This window comes from Pinus tabuliformis, chromosome X, assembly GCF_031772625.1.
Source record: "Pinus tabuliformis cultivar Carrire ecotype Pingquan chromosome X, CPIR1, whole genome shotgun sequence".
NCBI lineage: Eukaryota > Viridiplantae > Streptophyta > Pinopsida > Pinales > Pinaceae > Pinus > Pinus tabuliformis.
Window position 1 is genome coordinate 1,606,714,604 of NC_142308.1, and position 20,305 is coordinate 1,606,734,908.

The 20,305-nt window shown below is 41.0% G+C and overlaps 1 pseudogene; it reads right to left on the bottom strand.

The window, feature by feature from the left end:
* Positions 1-715: 715 nt before the first annotated feature.
* LOC149146188 (D-amino-acid transaminase, chloroplastic pseudogene) lies at positions 716-1,192 on the bottom strand (annotated as a pseudogene).
* Positions 1,193-20,305: the final 19,113 nt, after the last annotated feature.

Below are 20,305 nucleotides of genomic sequence, written 5' to 3' on the forward strand. Positions count from 1 at the left end.
GTAAGCTCTGTTCTCCACCAGCTCTCAGCACTCAGAACTCTCCCCTCTCTCCCTCTTTCTTATTCTCCTTACACTAAGAATTTACAATTAAAATAATACTATCTGTAGGAAAACAGATCGACCCAAAACAGGGCGCTGTTTAAACTGACATTACAAAAATTAACAAAAAAGCGTTTCATCCATTCTACAAATAGAACAGCATTCCTCTAAATCTTCTACGATTGTTTTGTTAAGAGACAAAATCTGGAGCAAAGATCTCATGAAATCATGACTGGGGATCGAAATAGGCAAATTCGTTTCTCTTGAAATCCTCTGATGGCTAATAAACCGGAGCGCTGATCCTTTTGAATCGGGACTAAGGATAAAAGTAGGCGAATTGACCCCGTTTTTCTGCTGTGACAGATGTCTACAATCAAAGACCCCATTGCAACATGGCGCTCTAATACGGCATCTCCATTTATTTTCCTCCAGTAACTGTTCTTCATTATCACTGTTCTGAGAGCAGAGGATCAAACTTCCAACTATTGACAGAAGTGATCCCGAAAATCACTTAGCAACTGAACAAAACAAAAAACGTATCTGCTTTTGCATTGACTGCATGAGTTTCATCTGGATCTGTTTTGAACACATAAAATAATGGTGCTACGACTTAATTCATTCCTTGCACATATCTAATCCCCGGGTTCAGCTTTGCGAAAATTAATAAGATCGCGCTTCAATGCTTCCTGATTTTCAATTGCAAATGTACAATCTCCAGAGAAAAATGCATATCTGGCTGTGTACGTTTTACATCACGCTCAATCTGTTCGATTGTCTCTGTATCCTGTTTGATTGTCTCTGTATCAATAACAATGGCATAGAATGCAAAACTCGAACATCCAGCAGGGGAAAGTAAGAAATCTCCTGGACCTGCACTTAACCAATATCGCAAAGATCCTTTCCTGCAATGTGAAGCAGCTACAGTCTGCAAGAGAATTCTCCTTAAAGATAAGCGATCAAAAGGAGGAATAATCTTTGCCACGGACGCATATCTCAGAAACCAGTCCAGGTGTGGGTCCAATTCATAGAGATAACCATCAATTATCATAGCAGTGTCAAACACACCATGCCCTCGGTGAACCATGCGGTCATCAATAGGAATTACCATCATTGTTGGATCAGTGGTAATACCCCCAAATATGCTTGAATACATAGCTGGGTAAGGTTGCTTGCTGCGCCCACCCAATCTCTCTCGCAATTTATCTATTACCTTGTCTTGGATATCTCATCCTTGATTTTGCGCATTCTGAATGCAGGCCACCACGATCAGATGAGGGCAATCCTTCAAATAACAATCCTTGTCCCTCCAATTATGCATACGTGCAGAGAGGGCCTCAAGATATTCCTTGTTGGAACGCAATGTGGTATCGATGCAGCTCAAAAGAGCATTCAAATGCTCTCGAATGATACCATCAAGTTTATCAACACCACCAGAGCTTCCTGCCGCCATCTCGCCAACTACTTGTATTATAATATCTCCTCTAACAACTGGATCTTCTACTTGTGCTGGAAAGATCTTTGTACTTGGAAACTGATAATCGTCCTGACCAAACGTTTTACGAAGATAGCATATGTGAAGCAACTGCCAAGCACATTTTACAATTCTTGCACCCATAGTTTTCAAGCGTGGTTGCACAAGAAACTCCATATTATTAGAAGCAGACTTTGAGGGCATTATCCGTTATCAAAGTAAAACCATTCTTTAATAATGGCAGCAGAAAATCATATATATTTGCCAAGACAGAAAGCAATTCTCGATTATCTTCATTGGAAACCCCTCGTGAGATGAAACATGAGGCAGCAGCAGGATATGCTTCCACAAAAGCATCCAGAGTAGCAACAGCATCATTTATGAAGTCCATAACCTCCAGTAAATCTTCATGAAGTTGTCCCACCATTGAAGTCAAGTTTCTTCCTGAGGAAGGCAGGGCCTCGAATGCAAAATAGCATCGATGGTGCATTGTCTCAACTATGTGTAGAAATTGAGGAACTACCTCCTTTAACTCATCAATTAAATATGGCTGTGATTTTAGGGCATCAACTTCATCATACTCCACTTCAGTTAGTGTTAGAATTACAGGACTATGCAGCACAAGCTTCTTTTTTTTTTATTTTCTCGACATATTGAAGTTGCAGACATTAGGATGCACTGACAACAATGTGGAATAAAATGAACCAGAGATTTAAAGAAGATCACATCTAAAACCAATGTAGCAAGTGACTCCTCAAGAGATGAAGATTGAAGAATATTTGTAGAAATACATATCCCAATACAAGCTGGTGTCGCAACTACAATGTCTGGAGACCCAACCATAGCAGCCCTAAAATCTCGGATCACATTCCTCTGATAAATGAACAGCAGGGCATTCCCAGCGCTAACACAATCATTTAATTCAATAGTTGTGACAATGAAATTTGTTCGGGATTTCCAGGGAGACTTTCTCCAAATAGCTTTTTGCCTCTGATTGCTGATGATGTTTTGAATTGTGTTTGTGCAGGGATAGGAGCTTGAAGTCGCTGCTGCCTTTTGAAGAGCTGGAGAATAAATTACATAATCTAAAACAACACATTTAATGATTTCTTCTTCAAAATAGGGTTTTGAAGAAGAATCAATCTCTGACATGAGACGGAGTCTAACAGCTTCATCGGGCCCAAAGTGCTTCCATTGCACCTTACCTTCTTGATTGTTTAGTTACGAACCATGAACATCTTTCTCTGCAAAATGCATTATGGTGCCGGCTGGAATTCTCCTTCTGGCTCCACCTACAATACATACCAGTCAATCACATGATCAACATATTTAACATATTTCTTAAGCAATGACACATGGAAAACATCATGGAATTTCATTATCGGAGGTAGTGCAAGTTGATAGGCTACCGGCCCAATCCTCTCAGTAATACTAAAGGGTCCACAAAACCGGGGTGCCATCTTGGCACATGATCCAATCCACATGGAGATCTTCTTCGGTTTGGTGTGCAAGTACACATGTTCCCCAACCTGGAACTCTTTGAAAAACTTGTTCCAATATGCATAGCTCTTCTGCCTATCCTATGTTGTTTTCAAATTCTTCTTGATTACCTGCAATTCCCGCTCCAAGTCTTCCAACATGTCTGGTCCAATGAACACCCTATTAACTGGATCACTCCAATTGATAGGAATATTACAACTCCTCCCATATAATGCCTCAAAGGGACTCATCCTCAGTGACTCCTGGTACCCATTGTTATAATCAAACTCTACCAGTGGAAGATACTCTTCCCACTTCCGTTGTTGATGCATCACATACATCCTCATCATGTCCTCCAATGTCATGTTGATCCTCTTTGTCTATCCATCTGTCTGCAGATGATAATTTGTACTGAAGGCCAACTCTCTTCCCAAACCTGCAAATAACTCCTTCCAAAACTTGGAAGTGAACTTTGCATCCTTGTCTGACACAATATTCTTTGGAACGCCATGTAATCTGACCACATCTCTGATGAATATCTGTGTTATATCGCTAGATGAGTATGTAGACTTCACTAGAATGAAGTGCGCAACCTTTGTCAACCTATCCACCACAACCATGATGGAATCATGTTGTCTCACTGTCCTCAACAAACTTGTGATAAAGTCCATGGAAATGACCTCCCATTTCCATTCTAGAATCGCAATTGGTTGTAGCAGTCCACCTGGATGCTTACACTCTTCCTTCACCTACTAACAATCCAAGCACCTAGCCACAAACTCTGCTACGTCTCTCTTCAAATTCAACCAATAATAGAATTTATTCACTGTTGTCAGTGTCTTCTGATAACCTGGGTGACCTGAATATGGTTTCGCATGAAACTAACTCAAGATCATCTTCTTGAGTTCACTGCTATCTGGCACGTATATCCTATCTCTAAATCTAAACAATCCGTCTGTTGTGAGATGATAGTCCACATCCTGTGCACCTGCATCTGTCCCTGTACCTATACCACTACTTTTACTTATACATGTACCACTACCTGTACTTGTACCTATACCACCACATGTACATGTACTTGTACTACCACATGTACATGTACCTATACTTGTACTACAACCTGTACCTGTACCACTATTCGAACTCCATTGCAACCTGTGCACAATCTCCATATACGTGACATCTTGCTGACCTGCTTGCAAGATCCTATCCTGTAAGTATGTCCCATAGGAGCTCATAGTTGCTAAGTGATTTACCTGTATCCGCCTACTAAGAGAATCTGCCACCCTGTTCTCTTTACCTTTGATATACCTAATCTCAAAATTGAACTCATTGATCATGGCCAACCACCGAGCCTACCTGCCATTCAGATTCGGTTGGTCAAATAGATACCGCAAACCACTGTGATCACTCATCAATAAAAACCTCCTTCCAAGAATATAGTTCCTCCACATCTTCAATGCATGTATGATCACTTCCAACTCAAGATCATGTGTGGGGTAGTTCTGCTCATGCTCATTCAGTTTCCGTGACTCATAGCATACCACCTGTCCATCTTGCATAAGGACTCCACCAAGTCCTCTCTTGCAAGCATTTGTACATACTAAAAATTATTTGTCCAGATCTACAATCTTTAATACTGGTGCATGTGCCAACAACAACTTCAGCTGCCCAAAAATGGCCTCACACTCCTCTGTCCACTCAAACTTCTTACCTTTTCTCTACAACGATGTGATAGGATAAGAGAAGTTCCTGATGAATGTCCTGTAATAGCCTACTAACCCCATGAAACATCTCACCTCATCCACATTCCTGGGAGATTCTCAGTCCATGATAGCTCTTATCTTCTCTGGGTCCATTGTTATACCATCCTTGCAAACAACATGTCCCAATTAATGTACCTTAGTCTGAAAGTAACTGCATTGGCTTAGCTTAGCACGCGACTAATTCTCTCTTGATAATCTCAACACTAATGTTAAATGTTGGACATGCTCTTCTTCATTTTTCAAATATACCAATATATCATCAATGAACACAATAACAAAATTTTCCAAGTATGGATGCAACACACTATTCATCAAGAACATAAAGGTAGTTGGAGCATTAGTTAAACCAAATGGAATGACAATAAACTCATGATGCCCATACCTGATCTGAAAATTTGTATTGTAGATATCCTCTTCTTTAATGTGTACCTGATGATATATGGATCTCATATCAATATTCAAGGACATTGTTTCTCCTTCCAATTGATCAAACAAGTCATCAATCCTCGGTAATAGATACCTATTATTGATGGTCACTTTGTTCAATTCCCTGTAATAAATGCATAATATGAGAGTACCACCTTTCTTCTTCACAAGAAATACTAGTGGGCCCCATGGTGATACACTTAGCCTAATGTACCCCTTGTCAATCATTTCCTTCAACTACAACTTCAACTCTACCAACTCAGATGTACTCATCCTATAAGGTGATTTTGATGTCGAACCTTCCCTTGGAACCAACTCAATAGAAAATTCTACTTCCCTGTGAGGTGGAAACTCTTATATCCTCGAGAAATACATCCTGAAACTATTGTAGAATTGGTTCCCTACTCAAAACATTTGCATCCTCAACCTCCTTACCTTTGTCACTAGAAATGTGCACTGCAAATAACACACCCTTTCCTGCGGCTACACTTGGCCTACATAGATGTCATCATTCTAACTGATGTTGCTTTCTTCTTACCATGCAAGGCTCTTGGTTCTCCATTTTCATTCAAGCACTCAATAGCTTTGTCATAACAATCCACATTGGTTCTATGAAGGTACAACCAATCCATGCCCAACAACATCATGTGTGATCCTAACAGTAATACATTCAAATGTGATGTGATAGGCATACCATTCAAATCAAATGCACAAGCTCTTACCCAATTATGAACTCGCTTATTTGTACCTGTAGCCAACTGCACTAGACAAGACTCTGCATGCACTTCCTTATTCAAACCACACTTATCCACCAAGTCAGGACTAACATATCTATAATTAGATCCAGGGTCAATCAAAATAGAAACAACCAATCTTATCGTCCATCTCAATGATAGATGCTTGATGGTATACCTATCTGTTATCCAGCACTACATAGATATGAGGAACGCTCTACCCAACATCTCCCACTATTTGTGCCTCCTGAGCACTATATATCTGAGGCCCACCACCCTGATTCTACGGAAAATCTATCATGCGATTATCTTTTCTACAAGTTCAACACTCTATAGGCTTCCATCCTGCATCTTTGTTCTTCTCCTTAGGTCAAAATCCCTGTCCTCTATAAGATGCATTGAACTTCTTAGATGGAATTGCATTCTCTTTATTACCTGTACCCTAAGGTCTTGCTCGCTTCTTGTCCCATTTTCCCTTGTTATTTGTATTACCTTTCCAATCCGGCTTAGTCTCAAATTTGTTCATATCAATGCGTTAGCTTTCGGATGGCCTCCTCATATAATCAAGGATCATCAATCTCAATCTAGTCTTTGAATGTCATTGTTAATCCACTAATGAATCTTTGAATATTGGCCTTCTCCTCCTTGATGTAAGGCACATACCTCAATAGCTCCAAGAACCTTCTTGTGTACTCCTCATCTGTCATTGATCCCATCTTTAGGTCATAAAATTAATTTTCCTTGTCATCAAAGTATCTCTCTGATAGGTATTTCTTCTTGAATAGCCTCTCGGACTCACTCCAAGTCAATTCCTCCTCATGAATACCTCTAGTATTCTTCACATCTTCCCACCAAAATATATGATTTACCTTTAAGACTGAATGTAGCTATTCTGACTTTCATGTTCTCTGAATAATCATATAACCTGAAGAACTTCCTCATACCAAGCAACCATGCCTCTACATCCTGAGATTTATTCAACTCTTAATAAAAAGTAGGTGGCTTTTCTTTCTTAAACTCATCTGGAAAGTATGCCATGTCACTCCTCCTATAAGGATGATAACGATGACAATCATAGTGCCTGTTTGAACCAGAACTAGAATAGTACCTGTGTCCATCACCTCTCCTATCTGAAGTGTCCAACAACTGCCATCTCTCACTGTGTCATCTCTATCTAAGATGAAACCACCATGAGACCTACTACCATATGCCCCATTATTTTTGTCCTCCTACTCATGACTGATCCGAAGTGGTCCCTGTCACTACAATTTTGACAAACTCTGAAGTATCACTGCATTTACCTCTGCTTGTTTCTCTTGTGCTTGTATGATTCTATCATTGTTTGCCTTACAACTCCTTATTTATGCCTTTAATCTTCTCAATGTGTCTGCCAAATCAGAAGAGTTCCCAACACCATGCTGCTCATCTGATCCATAGGGAGAGTCTCGGGAACTGTAGTCTACCATCTTGCTAGTCATCTTTGATATTCTTCCTGCAAGGTATATCATGTCAGCTAAACCAAATCACAATAAACCAACGTACCTTAGTATAGTTTAGGGAGGATACCTCGTCTGTAAGAGAAACACATAACCAACACATAACCCATCCAGTCTAAGGGGTGAACCATGCTCTAGTACCACTCTGTAACACCCTACTCCCACATCTACCCAAGTAACTGGCCAACCGAGTTAAACAAGTGACTAAAAGTTACTATGGTATGATTCAACCTCCTAAGACACGTTAATGAAGTGGAACCGATGGAAACACACCATACAAACCTTCAACAACAACAAAAAGACTCCCAGGAACCATCCCAACCTCTCAGGTAACCAACCCCTGGGTCCCACTGATTTTTTAGACCAATTAACTCTCAAACTCTCCCAAGTTATGGGCATGCCAACGTCCAGAGGGCTCTGAATCTTCCCACAGCATGGCATGCCAACGTCCAGAGGGCTCTGAATCCTCCCACAGCATGGCATGCCAACGTCTAGGGACTATTTTTCCTAGTTTTGTGCTTGCGTACCCGGGATTTGAGCCACTTTTTCAGGCCTAGAGCCCATGTCATTGCCCAAAATTAAATGACACCTTTAGAATAGAAAGATAACAAGATAATGGTGATACAAATGCAATTACTTAATCAAGGGCTTAATTGAACCCCTACTAGAAATGATAGGAATTTCATCAAACATATCAAAAATATGTAATCGACTGGTGTAAACACATATCTAAGCATAGGGGTCTCGTACTCATCTGAGAATCACTAAGAAGCATTGATGCCTCAACACATTATTTGCAGTTTCAGCCATTAGGCCATAGATACATTGTTCATTAATTTATAAGTGAAACACATTATGAGAGCCATACATACCTACTGTCATAATACATTATCATAAGCAGCATAATAACCATGGAAATACCAAGGAAACAACAACCATATGATCCACATATAAACAAGTATAATCCACATATAAACCAGTACAATACTCATAGAATAACAAGGAGAAATAACCTCATATTAATGATGCAAAGGCCAACCAGTTGTGGGACTTCCACGAACTACCTAATCGTAGACATGGTTGAGCCAAAACTCTCTTCAACTAGTCACCCTCGTGCCATATTCCAAGTATGAATTTGGGATCTCATAAAACACATCGATCCAAAACCATCCAAGGCTTCCATAGGCCATCCACCTCAACCCATCAAAAAATGATTCCACCTCATGGTCGTACACCACAAAACCATCATCAGATTGGTCTCTACCCAAGCCTTCTAGGTCTCTAGAGTGTTTGTTCCAACCAAGGCTTCCAGGACTAGTAACTCAACTGACCAAGGGATTCTAGAGCATTTTTCCAACCAAGGCTTCCAGGACTAGTAACTCAACCCAAGTTGTTACAGGGCTTCTAGAGCGTTTTTCCAACAAGAGCTTCCAGGAACTAGTAACTCCACCCAAGTTAAAGGAAACATGAGAACCAACCAGAAAAATAAATAAATGAACCCACAACACCATGAATATCCAGGAAATGGAAAGGCTAGGCAAATCCACTATCAATCCAAGCAATCCTCCATACCAGTGACAAATCATGACCAATAAACCACATGCATATGTCATGCATGCCAAAACTAGTGAGTAAAACATACATGCAACTCAGTACCTACAAGAAAAACCCGTTGTAGTTGTTGATCTCGATGTCCTCTTGCGCTTTCCTACTCTTCCTTTTCCTTATTTCTCTAAAACTCCAACTATGCCACACCCTCCAAGAGTGCTCCAAGAAAACTCTAAGTGTCCAAGAGTATGAGAGAGAGAGGGAATAGAGAGAGAGCTCCAAAACTGAACTGACAAAAGTCTATGTATTGATCCTCATAAGCCTTTTTATTAATCAAGCCTCTATTTTCTTCATTTGCCATTATTGTCCTTCATTTTCCTCCTCACATTTAACATGTGACCTTTCACCTCCCTTTTCTCCAAATTTCCATTATTTTCATAAATAAATGTGTCAAAATTCTATTTTTCCTTTCCAAATCCTTTTCCATTGCTCGTCATGTTATGGCCATGCCAGTGTCCAAAGGGCTCTAGATGCTCCCATGTTATGGGCATGCCAACATCTAGAGGGCTCTAGATTCTCCCACAGCATGGCATGCCAGCATCCAGGGCCAATGTCCCCAGGATCTGAGCCACTATTTCAGGCCCAGAGCCCAGGTCATTGCCAAGAATTAAATGACACCTTCAGAATAGAAATATAACAAGGTAATGGTGATACAAATGCAATTACTTAATCAAGGGCTTGAATGGAACCCTACTATAAATGGTAGACATTTCGTCAAACCTATCACAAATATGTAATCTACAAGTGTGAACAACATATTTGAGCATAGGGGTCTCGTACTCATCTGAAAATCGCTAAGAAGCATTGATGCCTCAACACATTAGTTGTAGTTTCATCCATTAGGCCATAGATACAATGCTCGTTAATTTACAAGTGAAACACATTATGATATCCATACATATCTATTGCTATAATACATGATCATAACTAGCACAATAATGACAGAAATACCAAGGAAACAACACCCATATGATCCACATATAAACTAGTACAATACTCATAGAATAACAAGGATAAATAACCTCATATTGATGATGCAAAGGCAAACTAGTTGTGGGACTTCCATGAACCACCCGACCGTAGACATGGTTGAACCAAAACTCTCTTCAAATAGTCACACATGTGCCATATTCCAAGTATGAATGTGGGATCTCATAAAACACATCAATCTAAAACCATCCAAGGCTTCCAAAGGCAATCCACCTCAACCCATCAAACAGTGATTCCACGTCACAGTCGGACATCACAAAACCATCATCAGGTTGATCCTACCCAAGCCTTCCAAGGCTATAGAGTGTTTGTTCCAACCAAGGTGATCCGGATTTAAAAAGGAACGCAACAAATTACAAAGATAACCATAAACACAGAGATGTAGCGTAAATAATACTTCATTTCATTAATGTAAAACACTGAAATATGCTTACAAACAGAAATGGAAATAAACCAGCTAGGGCGATGGTAGCTTATCTCTGAGAAGGGATGTGGCAGCTACATGCCTCTGAATTTTGTTACAATGAGGCTCGAAGGCCCATTTATTATTGGGAAACAATGGAAAACCCTTAACATCCCAAAACCTAACCCTAGAAGATGAAACGCCAAATTGTGGACCCTGTTTTGGGTAAGTTGGTACATCAACTTCCCAGGGTCGTAACTTTGGCACCTGATCTTCGTTTGACGCATACAATAGCTCGTTATAAAGATCTATCCAATCACTACAACTTTGGGAAGAGAAACATCGGTCCATGGACCCATGTTGCTCCTAGATTTCCCAAAAAAAGTTGTTTAGGGCCTCAAAACGGCTCCGGAAGTTCAGGACCCGAAAAACTGCTAAAAATAGTAAATTGTGCTACAATTTATGAAACTGAAAAACTGAGAGAGACAGTTGTGGGGGTCCAAGTGGGATAGGTGTGTGGCCACCAACATCCACCTGGATCATTCCTCCCCCCTTAGGAAGCAATGTTCCCCATTGCATTGAGTTCCTCCATCTGCTGAACTTGGTCCCTGGTGATCTATTCTGCAATCTATGATGTGCCTAGTAATGCTAGGAAGGATGGTCGAGGCGTTCCACATTGAACACTCGGTGCAAGCGAAGGAATGGAGGAATGATGTGATTCAAAGCATTGTTTCCCATATCCTTGATAATGATGTAAGGACCATGTCAAAGTGGTTTGAGCTTCTGATGGGTTCTGGTAAGGCGTTCTTTCCATTGATGCAACCAAACTTTGTTGCCCACCTAAAACTTGTGTGGTACCCCTGTGGATGAGGAGAAGTTGTTCCTATGTTCTTTCATGTCCGTATCCCTCTGTTGTTGTTGCTGCGTGGAGGAATCCTTCGTGGGGGTCATGGATGTGGCGACGATCTTCCCCTTACTTTGGGAGTGAACCAGATAGAAAATGAATTTCCTAGGCTGGGAGACGATCTTGCTGCCTTTCTTAGCAGTGATCAAAGAGGAGGCGGTAGGTGGGGCTACCTCCGGTATCCTGTATAATGAATTACACAAAGAAATAATGACAGCGCGAGGCCTTGACTCATACACAGCATGTTTCCTCCACAAGTATGGTTGGCCTAATAATACATCACAAACATCCAGAGGTGTAACATCACACAATACCTCGTCTGTGAAGGGTTTGATGCTGTAGGGAAGGCGGCACTACTGGCGAACTCGGAGATCTCGTCCTTGGTGAAGCCACCCGATACTGTATAGCTACGGGTGTGGTGTAGTCAGTAGGCCCAACCGCTTCACGACCTCTGCTAAAATGAGGTTCTTTTGGCTCCCACTGTCAATAATGAATTGTAGCAGCAAATCCTTCATCCACATCTGTGAGTGGAAAAGGCGTTCCCCCTCCTCTGGATCTTTGGGCTCATTCTTCTGGATCTTGGCGGTAGAAACAGTGGCACTAGGCACCACGTCAATGATCTGCTTCCCTTTCCCATTCGCCTTGTTGGGTTCTAACTCAGGGTCGGAACATGCACCTGATTTGGAAGCCTTCAACTTTGCCACCAATGACTGCTTGGTCCGACACTCACTTGTGTTGTGAGTGGGGCTCTTATGGAACTCAAACCACTTTCCTGTGTCCTTCTTCAACTTCGTGGTGTTGTTCTTTTCTTGTGGTTTCGACAGGTTGTCTTGGGTTGCCCCGTTTTGGCATTGTCCTTGTTTCTGCGATTTGGGGAAGCCTTTCCCTTACTTGAGATTTGCAGATCCAAAGTCTCGCTTCTTCTTTTTAAACTTCTGCTCGATTTTGACAGTGTATCGGTACGCCGTGCCTAGCGAGGTGATATTCAAGAAATCCATCTCTTCCTGGATGTATCTATGTAGGCAGCCACGGTATTTGAGTACCAAATGCAACTCAGAGTCCTTGATACCAAACTGTGTGTGAAGGGTATGAAAAATGTTTGTGAACTCTAGCACATCTTATTCCCTTCCCTGTCGCAGCTTGGTCCACTTTATGTATTTGTCCTCATAGCTTTTGACAGGGTAGTATTGCTCCTTGATGGCATCCCGAAATGAATTCCAAGTGGGTGCGGCTGAAAATAGTGAACCCATACTTTCATCCTTCTACTCGCAGTAGGTTTCCCACCAGTCCTTGACGTGGGGGGCTGCTTTGAGAAGAGAAAAAAAATATTTTCCCGACTGGAAAAATCATGAACAGAAAAATAACCCTCTAGCAGATTTAACAATTTATCTACGGCATCTATGTCTATTTGACCCTCGAAGATGGGGATTTCAAAATTAACTTGTACCTTAAAGGGTGTGGTGTTTCCAGAGTAGCTGTTGGAAGTCGATGTGTCGCCTCTGGGTAGCTGCTGAAGGATCTGGGAAAAGTTGTCCATCATCGCGTTCCTTTGTCGCTCGAGGGCTTCTTCAAGCAAGATTTTGATATGATCCCCTGCCCCCTCGTCTTTTTTTTCATCCGCCATGGGAGGCCATTAGGATTTGCTAGGTTGTTCTTGCAAAGGTTCGACCAATTCAAGCCCTAACTCCCTATATCTCAACCTCATTGGGGACATGCAAAGAAAAACAGAGAAAAAGCAGACCCCTATGATACCATTGATCCGGATTTAAACAGGAACGCAACAAATCACAGAGATAACCATCAACACAGAGATGCAGCAGAAATAATACTTCATTTCATTAATGTAAAATACTAAAATATGCTTACAAACAGAAATGGAAATAAACCAGCTAGGGGCGATGGTAGCTTATCTCTGAGAAGATATGTAGCAGCTACATGCCTTTGAACTGTGTTACAATGAGGCTCGAAGGCCTATTTATTGTTGAGAAACAATGGAAAACCCTTAACATCCCAAAACCTAACCCTAGAAGATGAAACGCCAAATTGTGGGCCCCGTTTTGGGTAAGTTGGTACATCAACTTCCCGGGGTCATAACTTTGGCACCCGATCTTCGTTTGATGCGTACAATAGCTCATTAGAAATATCTATCCGATCACTACAAATTTGGACCCATGTTGCTCCCAGATTTCCCAAAAAACGTCGTTTAAGGCCTCAAAACAGCTCCGGAAGTTCAAGACCCGAAAAAACTGCTAAAAATAGTAAATTGTGCTACAATTTATGAAACTAAAAAACTAAGAGAGACAGTTGTGGGGGTCCAAGTGGGATAGGTTGGTGGCCACCAACATCCACCTGTATCATTACCCGATCTTTGTTTGACGTGTACAATAGCTCATTAGAAAGATCTATCTGATCACTACAACTTTGGGAAGAGCAACATCGGTCCATGGACCCATGTTGCTCCCAAATTTCCCACAAAATTTCGTCTAGGGCTTCAAAACGGCTCGAGAAGTTCAAGACCCAAAAAAACTGCTAAAAATAGTAAATCGTGCTACAATTTATGAAATTGAAAAACTAAGAGAGAAAATTGTGGGGTTCCAAGTGGGATAGGTGGGTGGCCACCAACATCCACCTGGATCACAAGGCTTCCAAGACTAGTAACTCAACCCACAGATGTCGACGGGCTTCCACAGTGTTTGTCCAACCAGGGCTTCCAGGACTAGTAACTCAACCCACCAACGTCTTCTAGATCATTTTTCCAACCAATGCTTCTAGGACTAGTAACTCAACCCAAGTTGTTACAGGGCTTCTAGAGCATTTGTCCAACCAGGGCTTCCAGGAACTAGTAACTCCACCCAAGCTAAAGGAAACATGAGAACCAACCAAAAAAATAAATAAATGAACCCACAACACCATGGATATCCAAGAAATCGAAAGGCTATGAAAATCCACTGTCAATCCAAGTAATCCTCCATGTCAGTGACAGATCATGACCAATAAACCACATGCATATGCCATGCATGCCAAAACTAGTGAGGAAAGCATACATGCAACCCAGTACCTGCAAGCAAAACTCGTTGTAGCTATTGATCTTGATGTCCTCTTGCACTTTCTTGCTCTTCCTTTTCCTTATTGTTCCAAAATGTCAAGTATACCACACCCTCCAAGAGTGCTCCAAGAAAACTCTAAGTGTCCAAGAGTATGAGAGAGGGAGGGAATAGAGAGAGAACTCTAAAACTGAACTGACAAAAGCATGTGCACTAATCCTCATAAGCTTTTTTATTAATGAGACTTATATTTTCTTCATTTTCAATTATTTTCCTTCATTTTATTCCTCGCGTGCAACCTGTGACCTTTCACCTCCATTTTCTCCTAATTTCCATTATTTTCATAAATAAATGTGCCAAAATTCCATTTTTCCTTTCCAAAGACTTTGCCAATTTCCTTAGCCATTAATCAACCACAAGTGATCCCCATCACTATGCTTTTGCCCAACATTTAGCTTGGAATAAGTATCCCATCAACCGTGGTTATTATTTTTCCTTTATTAACTTTTATTAAATGGAATTTTCACTAGGGTTGTTACAGGAGAGAAGATGAAATTTTCCATGCCAAATTTGTTCAGTAGTCCTCCAATGTACTTCTTTTGGGAAATGAATATGTATTTTGGATTTTGATTAACTTCAATTCCCAAGTAGTAATGAAGATGTCCCCAATATGTTATTTCAAACCCTTTTTTAAAAAATTTCTTCATGGATGCAATATAGGTTTCATTGTTTCCTGTTATCAACAGATCATCTACATACACTACAAGATACACCATTGTTTTTCCAACCCTTTTGACAAAAAAAATTGCATCATCAAAATTATAATGTTTGAAATTTATCTTCAGAAGATGCTCACTTAGTTTTTCATACCATACAAGAATTTGATGAGTTGGAATACCTTTTTTTCTTGTCCCTTCACAACAAAACCTTTAGGCTGAGACATAAAAACATTTTCTTTCAAATCCCCATTCAAGAAAGTTGTCTTCACATCTATCTAATGCATTTTCCATCCTTTTTGTGCTACCAAAGAGAATATGTTCCGGATGGTCACCCATTTTATTGTGGGAACGAAGGTTTCCTCATATTCAACACCTCTTTTGTGCAAATCCTTTTGCACGAGCCATGCTTTGTGCTTATCAAGTGAGTTTTTTGCTTTATACTTTTTTTGAAGACCCAGTTGTAGCTAATTGGTTTGGTTTTCTATGGAGGTTCCATCAATTTCCAAGTCCCACTTTTGATGGGAGCACCATATTCCTTTTGCATGGTTTTTTTCCATTCATCATGATAAGTAGTCTTTCAAGGAAGTAGGTTCAAAGTCAACAGACAAATTCAATTCACAATTTTACAAAGTATTTATGTCATCTACATCACCTGAATTTGCACCTCCATTTTCATCTATTATAGAACTCTTGGTTCTAGTCTTTCTGATCTCATCAACATGGCCACTTTCAAGTGTCTTGATCAACCACTTTGGTTGTTTTGGAGAAGGACTAGATGGCACCTCTAAGGGTGTAGCATAATCAATGTTCAACTTATCAATTATGCTTATAACATCAACCAAAATTGATGAGGTTTCTGGGACTTCTTCATCAGGAGCTTCTTCATGAGGAGTTTTTTCTGGTTCTACAGAGGGATATTCAAAAGATTGACCCAATTGACCCAAAATTGTGTTCCCCCCTTCAACATTTGGAATGTCATTATCAAATTAATGATAATTCTTCATCGAAGAAATCGTTTCTAGATGATCAAGTTGTCTTTCAATAGAGTCATCACTTTTGGTGGACTCAAAGAAAATGGCATCTCTAGAAAGTATAATTTTCTTATTCTCCTCATCATAAAGATGGTAGGCCTTTGTGGTATCAGAGTACCCCAAGAAAATGCATTTACGACTCCCTGCATCTAGTTTCTTTCTCTATTTTTTTGGAATCAAGGCATAGCAGGTGGAACCAAAAATCCTGAGATGCCTGATGGAGGGTGTATCCATACCACATTTCATAAGGAGTCTTGTTTTGAATAGCATGCAATGGAAATTTGTTCTTCACATATATTGCATGCAAAACAACTTCAACCCAAAACATTAGTTTTACTTTCTTAAAGAACATCATGGAACAAACCATGTCCAACAATATTCTATTCATCCTCTCAGCTACATTGTTTTGTTTAGGATTGTGTGGAGTTGTTGTTTGATGTTGTATCTCATGTTGATGAAGATAGGATTCAAAATCATTACTATTATATTATTTTCCATTATCAATACGAAGGACACTAATCTTTGTTTGTGCTTCATTTCAATCCATACATGAAAAAATTTAAATTCTTCAAATGCTTTAGACGTGTCTTTCTACAAAAATACCCAACACATTCTGGTTTAATCATCAATAAAGGATATGATGTATTTATTTCCATTTGTAGAAGGTACAGGCATATGATCACACAAATATGAATGAATCAATCCAAGTTTCCTAGATGCTCTAGAATGGGAGTCATGGAATGGTTGTTTGCTATGTTTTCCAAGAATACATGCATAACATTGTTTTAAGTTTCAAGGAATAGTTGGAAGACCAAAAATACCATTCCTCTTCATCAAATGAAAACTATCACAATTAATATGTCAAAATATAACATGCCATAGAAGACTTGAAGACATTGTACCTATGTTATGTTGAGCAACATGAGCTATGCATTGTGTAGAAGATGCAGATGTTCCCTTTAGCTTCAATAATTTGTCTTCTTCCTCTCCAATCATCACAACGTTGATGTCTAGAGCCCTCCTTATCTCAACCTTTCCATCAAAAATGTGGATGGAATGACCTTGTTGGCATACATGCACAAGGGATAGTAGGTTCCTCCACAACTAAGGAAGATAGAGAACATCATGCAGGACAAAATATGAAAGTATGGGCAGCTTGAATCTTATTGTTCCAATCCCTGAAGGCTCAAGATTGGACCCGTCAACAAAATATGTCGTGCCATCTATGTTTTCATCAAATTATTCAAATGCTTCTCTTTGAAACATCATGTGGCAGGTGACACATGTGTCAAGCAACCGTGTGTCTCTCCATGAAGCAGATGAAATGTTAGATACATCTGCATTAAATCCAATATTACAATGAGAAAAAACATAATGAGTAGATTTTGGTTCATTACCTTTTGCTTGTTCTGGAGCTTTGTATCTTCCTTCTTGATTTTTTATCTTCTCCCATGTAATTTTGAGTGTTTTAGCTTCATGTCCTTTTCTTCTATAGCGGACATTGTTGGAAATACTGAGAGGGGGGGGTGAATCAGTATTTCTTACTATTTATTTATATATTTTTTTAATTGTTCTAGTGATTTCCAACAACATATATAGATATGTGTATGTATACACAGAAATCAACAGTTGTAATTAATGCTTTTATTAAAACTCAAAACAGTGCAATGAAATAAATACAATATAAGTATAAATCTGATTGTGAATAGTTGCCAAGCTCCAACTTGGACTTCAGTGAGGCTCCAACCTCCAGAGCACCAACTCTGTTTTGCAGTGGTCCTGCACTTAGGAGCACCTACCCCCAATGACTTTTGTCCAGTTCAGTTCTGAGGCTCCAACCTCTTGGGCTCCAACCCAACCTTGGTATAAACAGGTATGCTGCTGCACACTATTCAGCTGAGATTGTCTCACTCTTGCTCTCCTGCCTCTGCTGCTTCTACTGCCTCTACAGCCTCTGCTGCTTCTACTACCTCACACTCTGGTTCTTCACCTGATCCGGATTTAAATGGGAACGCAATAGATTACAGAGATAACCATAAATACAGAGATGCAATAACCATAAACACATAGATGCAGCGGAAATAATGATTCATTTCATTAATGGAAAATACTGAATACAACCAGAAATGGAAATAAACCAGCTAGGGCGATGGTAGCTATCTCTGAGAAGAGATGTGCGGCTACATGCCTCTGAACTGTTCCGAACTGTATTACAATGAGGCTCGAAGGCCTATTTATTGTTGAGAAACAATGGAAAACCCTTCACATACCGAAACCTAACCCTAGAAGATGAAACGCCAAATTGTGGGCCCCGTTTGGGTAAATTGGTACATCAATTTCCCGGGGTCGTAACTTTGGCATACGATCTCCGTTTGATGCGTACGATAGCTCGTTAGAAAGATCTATCCGAGTACTACCACTTTGGGAGGCGCAATAGGGCTCAGTCGCCCCAGAATTCCAAAAAAACGTCGTTTAGGGCCTCAAAACGGCTCCGGAAGTTCAGGACCCAAAAAACTGCTAAAAATAGTAAACTGTGCTACAATTAAGGAAACTGAAAATGCTGAAAGAGACAGTTGTGGGGGTCCAAATGGGTTGGTGGGTGGCCACCAACATCCACCTGGATCATTCCTCCCCCCTTAGGAAGCAATGGTCCCCATTGCGTTGAGTTCCTCCATCTGCTGAACTTGTCCTGCAATCTCTGATGTGTCCAGTGATGGTGGAAAGCATGGTCGACGATGGTCCACATTGAATACTCGGTGCAAGCGAAGGAATGGAGGAATGTTGTGCTTCAAAGCATTGTTGCCCATAGCCTTGGTACTGCTGTGAGGACCATGTCGGAGTGGTCGGAGCTTCTGATGGGCTCTTGTAAGGCGTTCTTTCTGCAGATGTAACCAAACTTTGTTGCCCACCTGAAACTTATGTGGTACCCCTGTGGGTGAGGAGAAGTTGTTCCTGTGTTCTGTCATGACCGTATCCCTTTGTTGCTGCTGCTGCGTGTAGGGACCCTTTGCAGGGGTCATGGATGTAACAACGATCTTCCCCTTATTTTGGGAGTGAACCAGACAAATGAATTTCCTGGTCTGTGATATGAGCTTGCTGCCTTTCTTGGTAGTGATCAAGGATGTGGCAGTAGGTGGGGCTGCTTCTGGTATCCTGTATAATGAATTATTCAAAGAAATAATGACAGCACGAGGCCTTGACTCATACACAGCATGTCGCCTCCACAAGTATGGCTGGCCTAATAGTACATCACAAACATCCAGAGGTGTAACATCACACAATACCTCGTCTGTGAAGGGTTTGATGCTGTAGGGAAGGCAGCACTGCTGGCGAACTTTGAGATCTCATCCTTCATGAAGCCACCCGATACTGTACGGCTGTGGGTGTGGTGTAGTCGGTAGGCCCAACCGCTTCACGACCTCTGCTGAAATCAGGTTCTTTTGGCTACCACTGTCGACAATGAATCGCAGCGGTGAACCCTTCACCCACATCTGTGAGTGGAAAAGACGCTCCCCCTCCTCTGGATCTTCGGGCTCATTTTTCTTGATCTTGGCAGTGGCAACAGTGGCGCTGGTATCCGCATCAATGATCTGCTTCCCTTTTCCATTCCCCTTGTCGGGTTCTGGCTCAGGATCGGAACATGCATCTGATTCGGAAGCCTTCAACTCGGCCACCAGTGACTGCTTGGTCCGACACTCACTTGTGTTATGAGTGGGACTCTTGTGGAACTCACACCACTTCCCTGTGTCCTTCTTCGGCTTCATGGTGTTGTTCTTTTCTTGCGGCTTTGACGGGTTGTCTTGGGTCACCCCGCCTTGGCTTTGTCCTTTGGGCTTCGGGTTTGCAGATCCAAAGTCTCGCTTCTTCTGTTTGAACTTTTGCTCGATTTTGACAGCGTATTGGTATGCTGTGCCGAGTGAGGGGATGTTCAAGAACACCATCTCTTCCTGGATGTATCTGTGTAGGCAGCCGCGGTATTTGAGTACTAGATGCAGCTCAGAATCTTTGATACCCAACTGTGTGCGAAGGGTATGAAAAATGTTTGTGAACTCTGGCACATCTTGGTCTCGTCCCTGCCGCAGTGTGGTCCATTTGATGTATTTGTCCTCATAGCTTCCGACAGGGTAGTACTGCTCCTTGATGGCATCCCGAAAGTCATTCCAAGTGGGTGCGGCCGAAAATAGTGAGCCTGTAC